Consider the following 21,662-nt stretch of genomic DNA (forward strand, 5'->3'; position numbering starts at 1 on the left):
CAGCCCCTATTGCATACGTAACACAAGGTTGAATTAACACTGAAATAAGACTTAACCCTTCTGTTTTCTAACCTTTGATTGTTTAACATATCAGCCTCCAGAATACTTTAAATATACATGAGCAGGCAAGAATTACAGCTTCTACTCGGTGTTTAAAGAGAAAACTGCACTGCATAATCACCTAAAACCTAAATCATCGGGCAGAGAGACATCTCCTGCCTTTACGTTTGCGGTTGCTGCCTGGGTAGCACATCTGCCACTGGCACATTACCGGTAGGTATGATGTTGAAGTAGGACTCTGGAATGCAGTGTTTTTTTCTAGTCTGTTGCAAATGCCACTTCACTAAAGCCTGAGGAGGTATGAGTGAAATCTAATTGAATCATCCCCATTTAAACTGACTGATAAATGCAGTTCAGCAAGCTCCTCTGCCTAAATCGACCACCATCAACTTCTCTTTCCTTCTTCTTCTTCCCTCTCCCCCCCACCTTGCTTTTTAGAGGAATGTTTTAGGAAGCAAGTCCTATTTGAAAATGGAAACTGCCAGCCCTGTTTCATTTCATAGTGCGTTTTCCTCCTCCTGGAAGGGCATGGATTCCTGTGTCTGCTGCTTTTACGGACATCTTTACATCAAGATCACCTCTGCTGATATCCAGCAGGACAATATGCGACTGAGTTTGAATCCCCGTACAGCACAAACAGCTTAGCTCACAGCAGTCTGGTATAAAGGCATAAGCGTTTTGGTGAGTAAGGCTCAAGCTTTCCAGAAACTTGAACTTTCTGTAAGAAGCGTTTGTCAATCCACATAGCCAAGGAAATGTGCCTTCCTATTCAGATTACAACTCTGCCATTAAAGATGCTCCAGGAAGAGTGATTCAGGACAGCTGGCAAAAAAAAAGAACCCTCCAAAAACATGTTTCTAGGAAAATCATTTGACTGTCAGCACAGCAACAGTGAAATGACACAGAGGAATGCAAATCATATACTTATCCCTGAGATAAAGGTAATTCCTATAGCCACACTACAGCACCACCCCTCAAGCTGTGCTGGTATAGTTAAGACATACAATTTCTCCATCATTCTTTTTCCTTTTAACCTACAGCAAAGAGGAGATACATTTATAATTTCAAAACTATGCAATTACAAGCCTTTTTCTGTGAAAAGCATTGGTCAAGGGTCCATGAGTACTCAGTTCACTGGCAAGTGGTGCACGTTACTCCATCAGAGTGCCCAGCAATGTAAATGTCAGCTCAAAGTAGAAAGAGTATTTTTAGTTACAATAAGGTATGCTGATAGACCTTGTAACAGGGAAGGTAACAGCCAGTCTTTAAATGTGAATTGACATTGATTTACACAGTTTCATTTCTTTGAATCAAGCCCGAGAGTTTCAAGATGCTTCACTTTTTGATATTACAATTACACATTTCTTACACAGAAAACATTGCTTTATAAAAGAAAAAAAAAATAAAGTCTCAAGTGCCTATGGAGATCAGATAAAAGGAGAAAGTGATGTTAAAGAAGATATCAAATGAGCAAGTTTTTGTCTCTTCCCCCCCCCCCCATAAATGTTTAAAACTGCCTTGATTTGAAATCCTAATAAGAAATCACATATGTCATACATCATTCCTGCAGCCAGATTTCTCTCATCCTGGTATAACTACACCATTTGTAACTTTTGATCTGGAAACATCAAGTTACGTAAGATCATGCTTCTGTTCCTTGCAAAGGATGTGATTCTGTTAGAGAATGAACCAGTGAAGCGGGAACTTGATCAGAACTGGAAATGACTTTCCCAGGGAAAAAAAAAGAAAAGGTAGTTTTGCTTCAGCTTCTCAGCTATTTTGAAGTGCCAGAACTCAATGTTTTGTTCTGCTGAGCAGAGAAATGGTAAACTACCAGGTTAAAAATAATCAGAGCACGCTCTTAATTGGAATAATGTACATGTTGTAGAGGGAATGAAATAACATTTTAGTTATTGTGCACACCAGGAAACCAATCAAATGACATAAAAGCAAAAAAGGATTCCTCACTTTGTAAAACAAAAGAGAACATTTTTTCCCTTGCCAGTGTACTATCTGCTCACCCAAACAAAAGGAAAGCATCTCATTTAAATGAGTCAAGGAAAATAATTAAGCTACAAGGACTTAAAGAAAACACAGTCTTCCCAGTGCAAATCTCACTCCTTCCCCGGATCCACTGAAACCAGAGCCACGTCTCCTTTCTTCCATCCTTGTAGTAAAATAAATCACTGCGGGGGTATCTCCTTCCCTCCCCAGCTAAAACCAGACAGAGCAGCTTTACCCTCTTCTCTCAGCAATTTTCCCCTATCCTTTATAAAATTAGAGAAGGCAAATTCTCTCCAGAAAAGCCTTTCTAAGCCAGGACCCCTTGCTAATGAAAAAGGAAACTACAAAGTTAACTTGTGCACCTCCGTTGTCCTTTTCCCCCTTCCCCTCCCAAAGACCAGCCTATGACCCTCTTTCAAAACCAAAGACCCTCTTTCTACACAAAACCACGGTATTTTTTTCTTCTGATCATAGACATAAATGACAGATAAATTGAAAATCCCTGCTTGTAAAGATGTGCACATACAGATGCACATATGTACAGGAAGGGAGGTGAAGCACAGAGGCAGGAGTCCCTGAAGGGATATAACACAACTCAGTGCAGTGGCAGTAATCCCCAATTTTGTTATTTTTTTGGGGGGAAATAGGTGAAAAACTGAAGCAGATTGTCTGCAAAGGCACCTCCTGTCTTGTCCCTACCCCAGCTTCGGGGTACAGCCCCCTTCCTAGCATGGTCCAGTGCAGAGCATCTCAGGGGGATGCACAACCAGGTAGCATTTTCCCATGCCTGAACACACACCATGACCTCATGCTCCCTTCTCCATCCCCAAACCTGCTGGAAACCTACACAGACCCTAATTTCCCTTGCCCATGCACTAACTTGAGAGTCACATTCAAAAGGGATCATGGCAGCAGGCAACAGTCATGGCCACAAACAAGCCTGCACCAGCAAGGACTGATCCAGCACCATGGCATAAGCTGGGAGCTGGGAATATAGCAGGAAAGGGCAGCTCGCAATAGCCACAAAGCAGCAAATTCCTACAGCCTTGTCACACAGGCAGAGCCAAGCAAGCTGCTTTTGAAGGCTCGTCTCACTGCAAACCAGTGCAAGAGATGCATCTTCCTGCCTTTATGGCTCCCACCACACACACCCCCTGCTAAATATACATATATATATACATGCTCCTTGTTTTTTTCCACCAAAGCCTATAAAAGTGCTACAGGCTGAGACATTAAGTGGGAGGCACCTGGCTCTGAAGAGGCCAATGGAACAAATTAAATACAAATCACTGGCTCAGCCCCAGCTTTTCCCAGTAAACCAGGAGATGCTGGGGTTTGTGATGGACGATACTCTGGCCAAGCTGGACCCAGAGAGCGGTTGGCATAGTATATAGGTGGTAAACCTTGGGTAGTGCAGGCACATATGGTGCACATGTTGGGAGCAGAGCACTTTCCATAGGAGGGGAGGGGCCACTCTACTAGTAATCAGTTTTATTAGGGTCAGTGAAGCAGGGAGAAAAAGGGTTGGGATAGACAGGGATCTGCTGTGCTCTCCTGCCCACTTCCCATGCCCCAAAGCAGGGAGCAGCACGGTGACAACCCTCCAGGCTACAGCGTAAGTTTACCTATAAGAAGTGCAGGGGCAACTTCCAACTTCAAAGCTTTGCTCTCATTTGAAGAGTCCCTCCCTTCAAAAAGGACTTTTATGGGGAAAACAAAAAGTAAAAGAAACGCTGCTATAAACTCAAGACTTCCCTTAAGAAAGTTAAGAGAAGAGGAAGGAAGAAGATGGGGGGGGAGATTATCTGATAGTCTGATGCAGGGTTTTGGTATTTGGGGTTTTTGTTTTAATCATATAGAACTGAACTTTCCTCTAAGAGCCATGAACAAATGCATCCAAGGGGCAGAAAGGTCTTGTCTATCTACTCAGTATTGCTCTAGTTCTGTTTTGGCTGTATGAAAAATGCTTTTCAGGCTGTGGATCCCATCATAAATATGGTTTTGGGGTTGGGTTTTTTTTCTATATCATGTGCTCACACGGTTGTAACCATTGCACATCTCTAAGCATGGCCATGGTAAGAAAGAGTAAATACACAGTGCCTCATGAATACTTTAAAAAGGGGGTTTTAATTATTATATTTTAAAGATTTGGCATTCCTCAACTACTACTTACTTCAAAGCAAAATATTTCAGATACTCTAGACCAATTTTATATACATATCTATTGCTCTAAATCAAAACAGCTACTAAGAAATAAATGCCCTTTGCTAGAGCCTGTTTTTACGTTCAACAGCCCCAAATTTGGATTTGGAAATGCAAATTGCTGAGAAAACAAGCAGAAGTCTGAACCACTGCATTTCTCCCAGGCGCTCCAGCATCTTTCCTCCACTAATTTCCTACACTGTTTTGGGGGAGAGCTTTTAACATGGGCAGGGCACGGGTGGAAGCAGGGCTTTAACATTTAATGCCTAAGAAACCCAATTGCCACTCAAGTTGCAGCCAAGCGCATTTTTGCTTATGTTTTCTTGGAGGCAAACCCACCCTCTCGTGTGGAAAATGGGAGACCCCTTCCCCACATCCCCGTCCCTATCGCAGATCCAAATGTAAACATACACACACACACACTCCCACCACGCACCACCCTGCAGCAGGACATGGGGACGGGGCGTCGGGGGGGGGGTGTCAGACGGAGCAAAAGGAGCCTTATGCGTATAAGGAATACAGAGGCACTTCTTGGTTTATCATTATTATTATTATTCCCCTCTCCCCCCCCCCCCCCCCCCTTGCTTTTACTATTACATAAATAACACCGACTGATCTTAAAGCTGCATCCTTGCTCCAGTGCCACCGAATCTGCACTGCTGCCTTTCCCCTCTGCACAGCCCCGGGTGCGGAGGGAAGGATTTGGATGGGAGCAGCCACCCCAAACACACCCCGGAGCAAGGGCTTGTCAGTCTGAAGGGTGCCTGGTCCCCACCGCCCCAGGCAGGAGCCTCCAGCAGCATCTTTGCCTCCTGCGGAATTGCTGCGAACTGTGTGGCGGAGGGAGCAGCAAGGGCTGGGATGCGAGGAGAGGAAAGCAAAGGGATGGTGGGGAGGGAAAAACCCAGCGATTCAGGGAGCTTCTCCCCAGCCCGTGTGCCCGTCTGTTTGGTGGGAAGAGGGAAAGGGGGGGAAGGGAAAACTAAAGGGAGGCGATCGCACAAACGCACTTTTTCAGAGCAAAAAAGCAAAGCTTACCATGTCTGCAGGCTTCCCCGCACCGAAATGCCACTTATGTGTCCAGCGATCCCAAAGTGGGCAACTACAGGCAGGCAGCGGAGCTCATCTCAGCTCGGCGATGAGCCGCGGCCACCCCCAGCAATAAAAAACCCAAATGAAATTAATAATAATAATAACAATAAAAAATTAAACGGACCGGGTCCAGCTTCTTTCCTGGCAGGAATCGTCCCTGGTAGGACTGCCCAAAATAAGCAGCTGCAATCCAAAGGCTTTATTTAAAGCTTTCCCCCCCCTCCTCCTCCTCCTTCTCCTTGCCTCGCTCGCTCTCTCCCTCTCTCTGTTACACACAGAGAGAAAGAGAGACACACACAGGTTACATGAATGGGCGGCAGGAGCCGGCGCTCCCGGGCTGGGAATGACAGGCGCACATGCGGCCCCGCTGCTCCGCACCGCCCCGCTCCGCACTGCTCCGCACCGCACCGCACCGCACCGCACCGCACCGCACGGGGGTGGTCCGGGCAAGGGGATGGCGTGCAGAGGGGATGGGCATTGGGTGGGAGGGCGTATGGAATAGGGAATAGGGGCATGGGCACAGGCATGGGGCAGGGGAGGACATAGGCATGGGTATGGCAGGGAATGGGCACGAACATGGGAATGGGGATGGACACGGGCATGGCATGGATATGATCAGGAGATGGGCATGGGCATGGCACAGGGAAAGACATAGGCGTGCAAACGGCATGGATATGGGGAGGAGATGGGCATGGGGCAGGGGAGGACAGGCATGGACATGGCATGGATATGGGGAGGAGATGAGCATGGGCATGGGGCAGGGGAGAACATAGACAAGGGCATGACATGGACTTGGGGAGCAAGTGGGCATGGGTATGGGCATGGACATGGCAGAGGCATGGGGCAAGGAGGATGTAGGCATTGGCATGGCATGGACATGGGAGGGGGCAATAAGCATAACCATGGGAGGACATAGACAAGGGTATGACACGGACATGGGTATGATTATAGCACAGGCATGGGACAGGAGGACATGCATGAGCATTGCATAGCCATGGCATAGGCATGGGGCAGTGGAGGACATAGGCATGGGCATGACACAGATATGGGGAAGAGCAGGGGGTGGGCATGGTGTGGGCATGGCTTGGATATGAAGAGAGAATGGGCATATGAAAAGCATAAAATCGATGTAGAGAAGGGAAGGTCATATGGAAGGGATGGGCATGGCCTAGGCATTGGGATGGGATGGACACAGTCATGGGCACAGGAACGGGAATGGGATGGAAAGGAAGTAGACATGGACTTGGTGTGGGGAAGGGATGGGCATGGGCGTGACATGGGCCTGTACGTAGGTATGGGCATAGGGATGAGATAGGCTGGGTCTGGACATAAGCATTAGAAGGGAATAAGGAGGAGTGAGGATATGCTTGGATATGTGATAGACATGGGTTGGGCTTGGGTATGAGTTGACCATAGGCATGGAATCTGCATGGGGATGAAATAGATTGGACACTGGAATCAGCATTTGAATGGGAGTGAGATAACGATGGAAATCACGACAAGATGGAGAGCTGCCTCGGGTGGTACCATCATACCCTGGCTTGGAAGAGCCTCTCCCTCTTCTTGGGGATATGTAATATGGAGGGGAAGGAAAACTCTGCTCCTCCCTTACCCCTAGCTAGGCAACGTGCACAATGTGCTGCTCTTGGGGTTAGAAAGGATCAGCCACAGCAGTGACAGGAGGTCCCATTATTATTATTATCATTATTATTATTATTATTATTATTGATTGTGTATTTGATAAGTGTGTTGTTTAAGAACTAAAATCAAATTCTCAGGAAGAGGGCCTGAAAGATTTCAGTTGCATAATTTATCATTACTTCTTGTTTGGGAGGAAGATCAATGATACCAGTTGCAGCCTTTGAAATATTTGTGAGGTTTTGGGTTTGTTTTGTTTTAAACCGTGGTGACAGGAAATCAGAGCTATTTAATGCTGCTGTTCAGCTTGGTCTGAAGTCAGAAAGGGGTGTGGTGTTGGTAAGGATTAGGCCCTGCTACTGCTTCATTGCCTGACCTTCGGCAAGTCCTGCAAAGTTTATCATCTCTTCTTGTCATTTACACTTATTTTTTCATTCACCAAATAAGTCCCCTTTTCTCTTTCAAGACCCTCCTCATAATTTATTTTTACAGAACTTTCCAGCAACAACCTCTCCATGGCTTCTGTTGGCGTCACAAATCTCAGCGCAATACTGGATAAGGTCCTAAAACTGTGCTGTAGAGAAGAGTGCTGAGCATAACAGACTGCAGTACTTCGTGCAGCACTTTGAGCTACACGGGAGTTGTCCTCCTCGTGCCATACCTTTAAATCAGCCAGGTGAAAGCTTGCTATGTTCTGCCTTTATTTCCCTCCCCAAAATTTCAATGCTTTGGGGAAATCAAAAGCTAAGATTGTGTTTTATTCTAAACTCAGATATCAGGTTAAAAAGGCACACAGCAAATCAGAACATAATCTTAAACAGCAGAGCTCTCGACATAAAGGTCTGCTTTGCAAAATAGCTGCTGCTGTTCACTTGTTTTTTGCAGTCATACATATTAAAAATGAAATACATTTGCATTGGCCTTATTGCCTCTGGAATATATTCCACATCAGGAATCTAAGACTCTAGACAAAGGTAATTTAGGTCTCTAGAAGGGCAAAGTTTAATTGAGAAATACATATATTGTTAGGAATAGACCTCATCCAAATTCAATGGTAATTGTATAAGCCTTTCAAAAATCATACAGTATGCAAGCTTCCAAAATTTCTGAACAAGAAACATTTCCATTTAAATGCCAAGAAGCAATTTTCCCTCTCTTGTTCAATACTAAATCAGTCACATGAGCCGTTTGCATTTGATTTGAGAAAGGAAATGGAACATCTTCACTTCCAATTGCATATAACTTCTGCTTTTTCTTGTTCTTAGTGCTCTTACTTGTTTGCGGCACTTTCCTGCAGTTTGGAAATGCTTCCATTCAATCCGCCTGCTCACTTCAGCCATTTATGTATTTGTTTTTTAAACTCCAGCAACATTATTATAAGGAAATGAGCAAACCCAAAGTGTGGAGGAGAATGCTGTTTCTTTGAATTCCGGTTGGTAAACCCAAGTGTAACAGATCAGCACTGTTTGTGTAATTGGCCTTTCCCTGTTAACTGAACTAGACAATGATGCTCTTGGAATAAGGAAAAGAAAAAGAAGAACAATAGTAATTTAATGGCAAAAAAAACCCCAAAACAACAAACAACTTTGCTTAGGAAAATCCCCCTACTTCAATTCACAGAGAATTACTACAGGTGCAGAAGCATGCTGCATACCAATTCAGAGCACATATTATGCAGACGTACATTGTCAATGTTCACCAGCCTGCCATGTCATGCCTGTGTCCTGCACCACTGCAGCTTTGCATGGTTGAAATGCTCCTTGTGAACAGAGACTATTAAGTCAAACTCTCTTCCAAACAGTGTTTCTGCAGAATTTGTATAGAAGCTACATCTGTGGAACAAGCAGGTGATTGAAAAGACTAATGCATGAGCCTATTAGACCTTGTGCGCTAGGGAGAGCAAGGAGAGCAAGTCCTGGAGCTGCTGCTCAAATTAGGACTTAATAGTCCTGATGTCGGGTTGTGTTTCCATGCTGACATTTGCTCCAGCAAACAATGAAAACACCTATCGTAAAGTCCCCATTCATCAAGCAAAAAAAAAAGTAGCAACATCTGCTGTGGTCAAAGGTTCCTTGCTGAAGATGCTGAGCAGCAGAAGTACCTTTGGTTGGTTAGGTAAGCCCTTTGCTAAGAGGTGCTGCAGTAGTTGACAGCCACTGCTAAAGAGATTCTTTTTTCCCCTACTTCCAGGAGAGTAATCCAGAGGGAAAAACTCATATATTTTAATCAATGGAAGTGAAACCATTTGCCTTTCAGAGACTATAAAATAATACACACCCCAGGGTTCAATGCTCTTTTCTACTCCTCCAGAACATTCTTAAGGGGAAATCACTCTTTTCTTGATGAATGTGCAATTCAAATGTGGAAATATGCCATTCTTCATGCTTTCTCCATAGGGAGCAAAATGATTTCTGTAATTAAACCCTTTTTGCCAGCATTTCCTGATGAAAATAGCTGCTTTTTTTTTTTTTTTTTTTTTTGTAGACAAGGGGAAAATCCAGGTACAAAAGGGTTTGCAAAACCAGGTCTGGAGTGTTTGACCTTTAAGCCTCTATTTGAATTGGTCATTTTGGTTTAAAGGTCCATGAGGGTGAGGCATGTGAGCAAGGGCTGAAGCTTAAGATTTCCGTCAGGCACTGTTGAAAGGATATGGCTACAGGACAAAGGAAGATTATGGGTACCAATGTTAGTCTAGCTATTAGGGATGATGTTATCACTGAAAACACACAGCCCAGTCTTCAGCACAATTTTAGTAAACCCAAGTGTCCCTGTTGGGCTCATACTGAAGTGTGTACCATGGTATCAGTGCTGCACTGGTTCCCATGGTACCTAGATTGAATAAATCCAGCCTCTCTGATATATGTTAGGCTGTCGTGGGCAGTGTAGACAAAACTGGAGTTAGAAAAGTTTAGCAGATGTGTGAACTTTTACAAGACTGGGATCTGAAGTCCATCACAAGTTCCTTGTCACTCTAGAGTGGACCATGTAATACAAAGACATTATCTGTACGGGACAGAGCTTTCAGCCACCTGCACAGTTGAGGGCTGAAACCTCATTCCTGAATGGTGGGTGGGAGGGCAAAGACCGATGCAGATCTGAATCCTAACGTTTCCACTCTGAGTTATGTTAATGTCATTCTGCCAAAGCTCTTGAGCAGGATGGTGGATCAGAAATCACAGGGACTTTCTATAAAGAACAGGATTTCCCTCTTCTTCTTCCCCTTTCCAAGGATGCCTACATCTTAAATCAGCCTGCCCTGACTCAGAGATGTCCACTGCTGGTACCATCAGGTGAGCTCCAGAGTGGGGACGGAAAAGTGTTATCATGCATAAGGGTCCTTCCTTTTTTTATCTGATTTTCAGCAGGACGCTAAAGGCTGGAGAGGATCATTCTATTTTGACTGTGCCTTTTTTAGCATCTCAGTGGCTTTCAGGGCTTAAGGAGGACAGAACTGAACACCTACCCACAGTAGTGGCTCTTATACCCTCCCTTTCCTTGTTTGCAAAGTACCAGTGCCTGTTGTCATACCTGAGAAACCAGCAGAGGCATACGATGGAGCTGAATCTGCTCCTCCTGCTTACTCAGGAAAAGTTCCCATCAAGTGGATTGGACATTTGCCTGAGCGAGTGTTGCAGGATTCGGCCCATATGCTTCTCAGCTCTTCTATTTGCATAGTGCGGAATATGCTTACAGTACAGTGCCAGTAAAACAAAACTATATACAGTAAGCACAGAAAAATCAAGAGCACAGTTAAGACCATTTGCAAACAGCAGCTGAGCTCTGCAGCTGATATCCAGGCTTAGAGCCCTGTCAGAGACCATGCTCTGTGGTGGGTAATATGTACAAGATGATTATTTATAGGCAATTAAGTGGAAGGTCCTGTAAGTGCATAGGTCTCTATTCTCCTTTCCCTCAGCCTATTATTGTCTTTTTTTCCCTATCCATTATTTATATTTTAACTCTGCAAAGGTGTCCTTTTGTTTTTTTAAACTAAGGAAAACATTCCAGGAGACTGCTTTCATAGAAAACAGTTGTTCTTCAAGCAAGTGCTCTGGTATTGTGTAAACGTGCTGCATACACCATGTGCTGCCAACTTCAAATGAGGTATTGTTTCATTCATTCTAATGAAGTAAAATGACTCTTTTGTCTCAGGAAATTCCACTGATGTCTTATGAAGTAGGAAGATCTTCATGAAGAAGGTTCAGATCATATCCAGAAGAGTATAAATTGTTCAGAGGATCAGATTGCACCTTTTCATGGATGGATTTTCCCCTCAAAAATCTAAGGCATTTGGGTTTTTTAATCCAGGAGATAGGATAGAATATTTCTTAAGCCACAGTACATGATAAAACAGCCACGAACAACTGTAATATAATACATCTTCAATGCAATTGACCATAAGCATATTAGAAGAACCTCCAACAAATAATTACTCCATTACTACACAGTGATTTCATACCCAGTTTTGCTCACCTCACTGTACAAAATGGATGGAATAGATGACTTTCATACTTTTATTAATAATGAAATGTTCAGGATTTGATATAGAAACCTGCCTACCAAGGTAATAGGCAAATAAGAACCTGTTTAGGTTCACCCATGGGTGAATGGGAATTGCTGTTAAAGTGCAATGACATACTGTAGTGTATCAAACAATATTTGAAATCAAATAAAACTTGGAAGGCCAATCTGCACTCACATTCAAGCCATAATCTCATTGTGAAGGAGACCTTTTCTGATGAAATCTGCTGTTATAGACAACTGTGTAGCATTTCCTTACTCTCTGATAAGGCCACCTATCTTGGCTAACTTTAAATGATTCACTCTAGATTTATGCCAATGCAATAGCAAAATTAACAGTCCCATTCATGTGCTAGATGCTCTTGGGAAATGTAAAACCAGTTGTCCCACTCATAGACAGTCCTGGTCTTAGTAAAGAACAGTTCTGAACTGGAGACATCTCTTTTCCCCTTTAAAGCATTACCTCTGTGACAGCAGAATAAAGCCCCCACTTCCCCAGCACCTTCACTTCAGGCATTTCTTTCCATGCATTGAACCAACTGACCTTTGAGATGGCAAAGTAAGCACATTATTGTATGATTACAGAGGGAAAAGGTGAACTTGTGGTGCCACACAGCAAATCTGAGCACTATTGCTGGCTCTGATACACATTTTCATCCCTAGTTAATCTCCAGGGCTCAACCAATAGCCTATCCCTCACCAGACAAGTAAATAGCACCAACACTTCCTCTGTCCCCTGCTTGGTCTGCATCCATCAGCAAACATGCCACCATCCGAGAACAGGGAGCAAGCAGGCTCTGCTTCTGCTTTCTGCTCTGTCCTCCAGATAAATTGTGTTAGTTTACTGGCAAAATCTAGTTTGTATTATTATTTGCACTTTAGAGTCAATATGGATATGGAAGAATGAACTGAAATATATGCCTTGTGCATCATTAATAACAGCGTGGCCTCTCCGTAGCTACGTGAGAATTCCCAAACACTTTATTTAAGAGTAAGCAATTTATCATGTCTGCTGTATCACGAACAAGTAGTTCAGTACCCCCAATTTACAAAGAGCGCTATTCTTTGTGCCTATTTGTATTGCTTAAATCAAGACAGACCAACAGTCTGAGTGCTAGCTTTCAACACGGAAAACCCAGGTTCAGTTCCCTGGTGTGGCAAAAAATTATCTAGGCTTCGGTTTCCTCTGTATAATATACAGATAAAAACACTTCCTCACTTTATCAGATGTTGTGAGGATAAATGCATTACAGACTGAGTCCCACCAGTATTACAATAGCCATAATTATCTCAAATAGATACATGTAGTGCAAGTACAGCGATATTTAATACATACCCTATGTATATAAACCATGAGTCAGGGCTGATACAAACACAAACTATGCTAAGGAGTTAAAAATGGTGCTTACTTGCATGTTCTTCCCGGGCTGATGCTCCATTAAAGTTTGTATATCAGAGACCAGCTTCAGCTCTCAGTAGTGATGGAGCATGTCTGCTAAAGTCAGTGTTTTGATCCCAGTCTTATACTCCTGTGGGCAGGAGCCCATTGTCTGGGCTGAGACACTCAATCTGGAAGAGAAAGAACAAAAGGGCTCCAGTGTGTAAAGTCATTCATTACAATCTGGAATGAACAAGGAAATCAGTGGGGTTGCTAGAGGTTAAGCAAGGGCAGAAATTGGTCTTTTATCATTAAAATGCCATAGGGAAAAAAAAAAAGAAAAGAAATGAAAGCAACAGATTTAATCCTGCACATCTCTACTCACATCTCTTGCCTTTATTCATTGCAAGGGGTCACAAAGAAACAGGCATGTACATTTGCAGGACCAGATGCAAAATTCATTTATAACAGAATTTCATAAGCAAGCAACTTCTTTTTTTCCTAGGATGGAGCTCCAATGAGATTTTGATACGACCTTTATGTACTTTCAGACAAAAATAAGATTATTTGGATTGCCATGCTCCGTAAGTAAATTTTCTACAGTAACCTGGAACTCAGAGACATGAGAACATCCCTTACAAGTCAGTGAATATTTCTGAAGATTGGACCTGATGGGTTTTTTTTTCTAAGAGAAACTTCTGCAGTGAAGGAAGAGGGAATGATTACAAAGCTTTCTGTACTGAAGGCACAACGGATTACTGGAAAATGAGGAGTGAAAGTTGTTCTGAAGTGCTCCAGCAGTGCTTATTTTATAGTATTGGAGACCCTTAGCTCTGGTGACTTTATGCATGGCATCAAAAGCATGAGATGCTTTCATAGATATCCTACAAGTTAAAACAAAATTGAGTAACACCATTTCAGTCAGAAATGCAGGTAATGACGTTACTTTCTGTAACTTTTTTTTACTTTCTCCATTTCAGGCTGCCCCACACTACAGTCAGCACCTACAGACAAGCTTCCAGCCTTCAGATGAACACAGCGGTGAGGACAACTCGAAGTATTCTTGCTGATCAACACCTGAAGCAGGAATTTGGGCTCAACCAAAAGTTACACTTGCTTTCCTGGGGGAAATCTGATAACCACTGGAGGCAGGTTTTGCTCTCATATCAACTCTGCACGTGATAATTATCCCAGCTATGGTATTTCACCTTTCTCTTCCTCTACACTCCCCACATGTCCTAGGATGCTGCAGAGGAGCGATGTCATAAAAGTGCCCCTGGCCATGGCAGGGGGATTGGAACTAGATGATCTTAAGATCCTTTCCAACCCTAACTATTCTATGATTCTATAAAATATATCATCTGCATCTAAGAGGCTGTATAAGTGCTTGTTCCTATAGACTTTAACTCAATCATGAGCCTAACAGGGACCAAACAGTCCAAAAACTAGACCGTTACTACTGAACCCCAGTGAGGGGTTGCAGAGGTTGGATTTCTGCTGTAGCATTTTCATATCTAGTGACTACAGCTTTAGAAAGTGATGTTCAAGTGGTGAGTTCAATTTTCAGTAGTCAGTAGCTTTTAAAAAAGGTCTTTTTTTTTTTGTTTGAAATCCCCAGATATAGGCTACGATGCCTGTTAGGCTTGATCATCCCTGACCCAGCCATTCTCAGAGTGCAAGTGGGTCAGAGGACAAGCTCAGTCATTTGCAAGATGTGGGACTACAGTCTTAATATGCTATTTAATTTATCCTGTTGGGCTGGGTAAGGAAAACCATCAGAAAAAGCTTTCATGAGCCTATTGGTTTGGATTAAGAAAAGCCACAAGAATGCTTTCAAATGACAATATACAAAGGAGTAATGGAGCTAGTGACAAATCTGCCTTCTTTTCCTTTTCCCTTTTAAATGAGTAGCTAGCACAGTTTGCTGTGAATCTGCCAAAGACAGAACAGGACTTAAACTCACACCTTCAAAACAAAATGAGGCACTTCACTTACTTTTCCTCTACATCTCTTTGCAGAAGTGCCTGACACATGACATCTGTTAATGAGGGTCATAATCCACACCACCCTATAACTCTATCCTAGTAGTACTGAGACCCAACAGCCTCTTTTCCTGAGGAAATAAAGCTTTTATAGGAGCGCTGTCTGTCCATCTGGCTCCCCATCTGTCAATCCTGCACCCAGCAATATACTCAGAACCTGGTGGCTAATTTCACCCTGTTCTCTAGAGGGGTGAAAGCTTAAAAGCTATAAATATCCCACATGTTTTATAGGAGTCAGTGGCGTGGGAGACAACGACAAAGCACAGCTCGGTTGAGTGAGAGGCGGTGGTGTAAGCTCGTTAGCTAATTGCATTGCTTGGGCTGCCAGCTGGCCAGTCAGCACATGCAAACTGGCCAGCTCAGCTACCTGTTAGGGACTTCTTGGATCTGCACACAATGCAGCTGGCCAGGAGAGGAGAGGGGACCTTTCTAGAGGGAGTATTAAGGAGGTGATCCTGCCTTTTTTACTCTGCCCTCGTGAGATTTTACTTGCAGCACTGTGTGCAGTTCTGGTGTCCTCAGCATAAGAAAGACATGGAGCTGTTGAAGCAAATCCAGAGGAGGCCACGAGGATGATCAGGGGACCGGAGCGCCTCCTGTATGAAGATAGGCTGAGAAAGTTGGGGCTGTTCAGCCTGGAGAAGAGAAGCTGCGTGGAGACCTCAGAACAGCTTCCAGTGTCTGAAGGGGGCCTACAAGGATGCTGGAGAGGGACTCTTCATCAGGGACTGTATCAATAGGACAAGGGGTAACAGGTTAAAAATGAAACAGGGGAAGTTCAGGTTAGATATAAGGAAGAAGTTCTTTACTGTAAGGGTGATGAGGCACTGGAATGGGTTGCCCAGGGAAGCTGTGAATGCTCCATCCCTGGTGGTGTTCAAGGCCAGGTTGGACAGAGCCTTGGGTGCCATGGTTTAGTGTGAGGTGTCCCTGCCCATGGCAGGGGGGTTTGAACTGGATGATCTTAAGGTCCTTTCCAACCCTAACTATTCTATGATTCTATGATGTATGAGCAAGGGTAGACAAAAAAATGGAAATGAAGGCCATGTTGAGGGCTGAGGTCATACAGAATACCGTGTAACTGAAGTGGAGAAGCAAAGGAAGGAAGGAGTGTATGATTTTGGTGGGGAGGGGTCTGTGATTTAAATTGCTAATGGAGAGACTTAGTTGTTGTAACTTCTGGGTTGGAGTTAGCTTCTGTAATAAGGACTTTCCTTCTCTTTTCTCTTCAGAGCCTAAGAACAATCAACCTAGTTAAATGTAAAAGTCCTCCTACTCCTATACCTTGTTTCAGATGCTTACCAATAGGGAAAGCTTAAGGAAAAGCAGAAAAGCAGGACACAAGCAGAGAGCAACCTACAGAAGGAAACTTATTATTCCCTCTCCAAACAAACAGAGGCACCAGAAGACAAACTGGATTAGGCTTCAAAAGTTCAATTTAAAATCCTCTTAGTAAAGGCATGCAGTAAATTTGCCACAGTGTCAAAGTCAGAGCATTCCGTTTCCAAACCTCTGGTGTGGGAATTTCCCTGGGAAACCGGGATGCATAAGTGGGAGTGGAGCTGCCCTGCTTACCTCTACATTCAGGAGTGAATTACTACCCATGGACCAACAGAGGGGAATGAAAACATACTTCTGCCTGAGTTCTACCATCGGTTAAGCAGATCCCACCACCACTCCTCTTTCAAACACATTTTGGCATCATTTAGTACCTTTCACTCCTAGAACACAAGGTTCCACCCCCTATTTTCTCCCCTTCCTTACCCTTTACATGTCCTTCTGTATGTAATGCACGCTCACACATACCATAAAAGATGAAGCACAGCCATTCAGGACAGACACCTAAAAAATCAGCTGAATTCAGGATTTCTAGTATTAGATGATAAAGTGCCCGAGTTAACCTACTGATAAAATATGTGGTAAGCAAACCCTGTGATCTACACAGACAGCTTAAGCTTCTGCAGTGCTAATTGCTATTACAACCTTAAGCTAATATTTGAGCCTTTCTTTTGAGCAAGGATGTGTAACAATTAGATTACAGGATTTGGGGCATTACAAAGAGAGATAAAAGCAGCAGTTTCGTCATGGTATGTGGTATTTTGTTTACATAGAGATAATAGCAGTGCTAATAATAATATTTATAGTAACTATTCTATTTAGGTCCAAATTCTCATTTCAGGTGCATCAGAGCAGATCTGGAAAAACCTTTTGCCTACAGAAGAACTATCCAGAGTTTACTTGGGATGAAGCATGCAGATCTCTACCCAGGGACTATTTTGCAGTCACTTCAGAGCCCAGCATGGTGTACGATGAGCTCTAGCTACTCACAGTAGTAAATAGTGAGCCAACACTTCCGAAGCAGGGCCCGAGCTTGCATATTTTACTGTACTTCTGTCGTGAGCATCACTGAGAGCTCTGACAGCATCTATTGCATCCTGCTCCTGATGAATGCATGACAACTGCAGCAATGAAAGGGACCTCTGTTTTTTTTGCTCTCTAAGATCTTTATGCTTTCCTCTCTCCCCCTACCAAACGTATGTGCATATGTAAAAACACAATATGCTTGAATACAGTGATCATTCATGGCATAGAGAAAAAAACAAACAACACTAGACTACAGAAACCACAGGAAAAAATCAGTTCACTATATAGTGACTTGTCAGATTTAATACATGTTTTGCTTGAGTATGCTTGGCTCTACATCTCTAGAACTTTCTGCAGTGTATTACAGAGAAAAGGCATCTTCTGGTGCATATTTTTAGGACATGTTTTTCTCTTTCACACAGTTTTTTGTTTCTTCTCCAAGGCACCCGAGGGGAAAAGAATCACTGCATGTCCATAAAAACAGCCAGCTCTTCTGATGGACCACAGAATTCCTTGCCTCAGAGATAATTCAACTTACACAAATGAACATTTGGCCCCTGAAATTTTGTTGCTGCTAAGATCCTGGAAAACAAATTCCAAACACCCCCCATTGCCAAAAAACAGATATTGAGATTTCCTTCTGCTTTAGATACTAAAATCAAAGTTCCTGACTAGAAAAGTTTTTCAAGTATTTACCACTAATGTCCTGCAAGTCAGAACTGGTTACTCAAAGCAAAGCAAATAAGTGTATCCACTCAGGAATATTAAAAGTGCTATTACAGCATTAAAAAATAAACATATCTGCTAGTAGTGGGTTTAAAGCAACTCCCAGCAGCTGAAAATCTGGTCCCATCGTCACACAGAGCAAACAAGTAAAGAAATTTAACAGAAAAAGACAAGTTTCCTTGTATTAGCAAGCCCTCGTTCCACTTTCAGTCTATCATAAATACATAGGAAAACTAAAAGCAGCAACGTAGCCAGACAGGATGATGATTTTTCTTACCCACAGGCACCAAGGTCCTTTAAGAGAACTGCATCCTGCAGACTGCCGATAGTTGCTTGAAAACTTGAAAAGCAGGTTTTAAGCAAAAACTCTTTTGAGAATTAAATCCAGACTCAAAAGGCCCAAAGCATCACTCGACACAGCCCATTTAATTTATTCAACTAAAAACCACACAGCTCAAGGACAGGTAAGTAGGTAAATAAGCCATTGCCAGCCCCTTCTTGGCATAGAAAGGTGCCGTGAAAAGCCTGCCTTCAAGTTGATCTCTGCATAGGAAATGAAGAAGCCTCCGGTATAGACATTTGGTTTATTTTCTCTGAGCGTGGCACAAGGGAGCGTGCAGTGGCTCAACCTGTTGTAATCAAACATGCGGGTTGCTAGTTGTTGCGATGATGTTGCAACAGCCTCTTCATTAAGGAGGCTGCATCTTTAGCAGCCACAATTAATTTCCTACATATGAAATCAAGATGTTGCCAGTGCTTCTGTTGATCTCTGTTGTTCCTTTAACCCTCTTCACCATCTTTCTTTTTCCCCCTTCTTTCTTTCTTGTAGTGAGCAGGAACGGATGCGGTGAAGGAAGGATAGGTACTTTAGGACAGCATTTCTGATTTACTGAGCTGACAATCCTTTTGCTACTTGATTTCACTTTAATAGGATCTTCTTGTTACCCACCTATAAAGCTCAGCATGGAAAATCCATGCATCCAAAAGGTTGAAAGCTGGAGGCAAAACTTGCCTCCCTGCAGCTGTAGATGGGGTGAGGGAGAGACAAAGTTATCTGGTTGTTTTGCAAACAGTATTAAGGCAGTTCAGGGATGCGTAGGTTAAGGACATCTTCCAGCAGGCTTCTGCTCTTTCTAAAGGCAGAGAAGCTAAGGGAAGAGCCAAATATACTTAAAAGATGTATAGCTGTCAAGGAGAAGTGGTCAAAGGTTGTCTTCCATGTGAGATATGAGTGCATTTTTGCATGGTTTGTGTAGGCATGTGTGCGTATTTGTGTACATCTAAAGGGGACCCTGTTGTGACAGAAAGATGTGAGTAGGAGAAGCAAAAGGGGAGGGAAAAACCTCACAACTATGTGTCTGTGTGTTGGTGTGCAGGAATACAAGTGTACATCCACATGTGGATTTACTTCTAGGTAGGGCTGGGACCACCTGTACAAGCCCAAGACATTTCAAAGGTGTCCCTGTCACCCCTGAAGATGAGTTTCAGAGAAAAGGCAACCCCAGCTTAAAGTAGCCTCTGTAATATAATAGTAAAACCTTACACTTCAAAACAAAACTGCTTTTGGAGCCCTGCTGCACCTGTGTTTCCAAGCACTTACTCTGAGACTTAAAATCCAACGTCTACATAAGTCTTATTGCATGGGGGGTGTATGTGAGGGTTAGCATGCTGACACCTCACTTCCTGCTCTGGGTAAGACCATTGTGGCAAGGAAGCAAAGGGGATTAAATCAGTCGTTCGTGCTGGCAGGGGGAAATTGCATCTTTCCTGGCTGCTTTGCTCTGTGTGTGTGTACCACTTCCCTCTGCTGGAGGCAGCCCAGACTGTTACCTGTTTCCCTCCAGCCGAGGATATTTCTATAAGGTACCGCAAATGCTCCAACCCCTCTCATCCAGCACAGCAGCAATAATAAAGTGGCCATGAATCATTCCAGTGGCTTTCATTTATACACAAATCTCAGTGCTAGCTGTGGGGTGGAACAGAACGGCTCTTACAGGACTAGAGCAAAGAGATGTGTGCTGCAGGGATTGTTTAAGCTGACACGTTTTTGAAGGAGCCAGGATACCACAGCCGGGATATGTAACACTTCTTAAGAGAAGAATGAAGTGTCTGATTGCTCACGGCTTTGCCCAGCCACGCTCATCCCCCATGCCACCAACACTCTTCACAGCATCAGTCAGGCTTTTTTAATACACTGACATCCATATAACCATGCACTGATAAAGCTTGGTTTGAGGCTTGTGCAAGATCGCAGGTCAAGGCAGTGTGTGGGGGGGGGCTGAATAAATTAGTGGAAGGAAAAAGAATCTACAAGCCATCTTCCCTGCTCCCCTCTTGCATCATCTTCAGGAATTAAAATGCCTAGTGTGATACTGTATAGCTGATAGGTTTCCCCATCTAATCCCTTACTTACAGATTGCAAACATCAGTGGGTTTATGACCAAGGTCAGCAGGAGGCTGTAGGAATTTATAGCCTAGATGGAAGTAATTTTTTTTTTTCTATCTGAGGTATGCAGAATATTTCCTAATGTTTAAGCGGTTGTATTTTCCCTTAGATAAATGCTCATTACTTGCTCCACTATCCCTGTGGGATAACAAGGCCAGGTTGGATGGAACTTTGAGCAAGATGGTCAAGTGGAAGGTGAACCTGCCCATGTCAGAGGGCTAGAACTGAATGAGCTTTAAGGTCCCTTCCAACCCAAACCATTCTATGATTCACAACAGGATACACAGTTGAAAAGGAAAGTGTTTATTACAGAACTATTATCTGTTAGAAAATACAGAAACAAAATAAGTTTATGTTTTGTGCACAAACCTTTCTTGTTTAGCTACCAGCTTCCCCAAATATACTGATATGTACTAAAGGATATGTACTATGTACTGATAGGTACTAAAGGATATGTACTATCCCCAGCTTTCCTGCAATCTTAATGGAGATGACCTCCTCAGTCATATTTACCCACACCACCCTGAAACAAGGCTGGGTCTGTGCTTCACAGTGCAGCTTCAATTGTAAATCCAGTCTCAGTAAAACATGCCCCCCCCCCAATTTTGTATGAAAAACAGGGAGTGAAGAAATATGAAGAGATTGCCTAATTTGTGATCATTTTTAAGGGGGGGGGGCATTTGCCTCACAAACTGCATTATGATAGCCACTTAAACCACCAGAGATGCTTGCTGCAAACAGGCTGTCCTGTCTGAATGAAGCTATCCAGATTCTTTGTTAAATAAGCAGATCAACAAAGCTGGAAACAGAAAGGTAACAAGTTTTCTGTGCCTCGTATGTATGCATCTACACTAGCGTTTTACTTTGCATCAGGAGGGTGCTACTGCAGCAGATCTGTTGATGGTCCCCGCTTGCTGCGATTTGGTTTGCATCTCAGAGTTGCCTTGGAGCAAGCTGGATCCCTTTCACATAGAAGTGAAGGAAGATGGGCTTCAGACGTTGACTTGACCTGTTTCAGCCACTAATGGGCATTTACCCCATGGGACTAGAGTAGAGCTAGCTCAAAGCAGCACACCAAAATAATTATAATAGGGGTGTCAGGTCTTCAGAATAGACTCCTTCAGTCTCTGAATCTGCTCCTGTTGTGCTTTACTATGTTTAGCTGTAGCTCACAAGACCAGAATTCAAA

General features: G+C 43.4%; 1 protein-coding gene across 12 annotated transcripts in view; it reads right to left on the reverse strand.

Moving 5' to 3' along the window:
* Positions 1 to 21,662, reverse strand: part of TENM4 (teneurin transmembrane protein 4) — a 755,206-nt gene that overhangs the window by 604,102 nt on the left and 129,442 nt on the right. For 6 of the 12 annotated variants that reach the window (XM_061343278.1, XM_061343276.1, XM_061343277.1 and 3 more), the window contains exon 1: positions 5,305 to 5,701. The gene's annotated coding sequence lies outside the window, so the exon portion shown is untranslated. Of the gene's footprint in view, positions 1 to 5,304; positions 5,703 to 12,926; positions 13,088 to 21,662 lie in introns of those variants that run through there. The other 6 variants (XM_061343271.1, XM_061343279.1, XM_061343275.1 and 3 more) reach the window with 3 other exon arrangements.

Source organism: Neopsephotus bourkii, unplaced genomic scaffold (genome assembly GCF_033783945.1).
Source record: "Neopsephotus bourkii isolate Nb327-2 ecotype Australia unplaced genomic scaffold, CSIRO-AGI_Nbou_v1 NB_1825, whole genome shotgun sequence".
Taxonomy (NCBI): domain Eukaryota; kingdom Metazoa; phylum Chordata; class Aves; order Psittaciformes; family Psittacidae; genus Neopsephotus; species Neopsephotus bourkii.